Below are 325 nucleotides of genomic sequence, written 5' to 3'. Positions count from 1 at the left end.
CGCAATGTAGTCATCTCCGTTGTCTTGCGTGGTATATGTAACTTCTTTATCGCGTGTGGGACAGAGGGTACAGCTGTCGATGCACAAGTGGGAAACACGCAGTGAGGAGGTGATGTGCCACAGAAATTCCTCGCGAATGCTGTGTCGTACGATCTTTCCATGCATTTCATGCGAAAGGCTCCGTCTATGCAATATCATCGTTGAGCTATGACACTTAGACGTAGTCAAAGACGCGCAAAAAGTTATAGTCACTTTGCAATGATTCAAATTCTTATTCAACTATGTGCAGGTGCTTCCAAATGAGTTTTCAGGAAATAAGCTAGTG

The sequence above is a fragment of the Plasmopara halstedii genome, assembly GCF_900000015.1.
Source record: "Plasmopara halstedii genome assembly, contig: Scaffold_470, whole genome shotgun sequence".
NCBI lineage: Eukaryota > Oomycota > Peronosporomycetes > Peronosporales > Peronosporaceae > Plasmopara > Plasmopara halstedii.
This window is presented reverse-complemented; position numbering follows the sequence as displayed.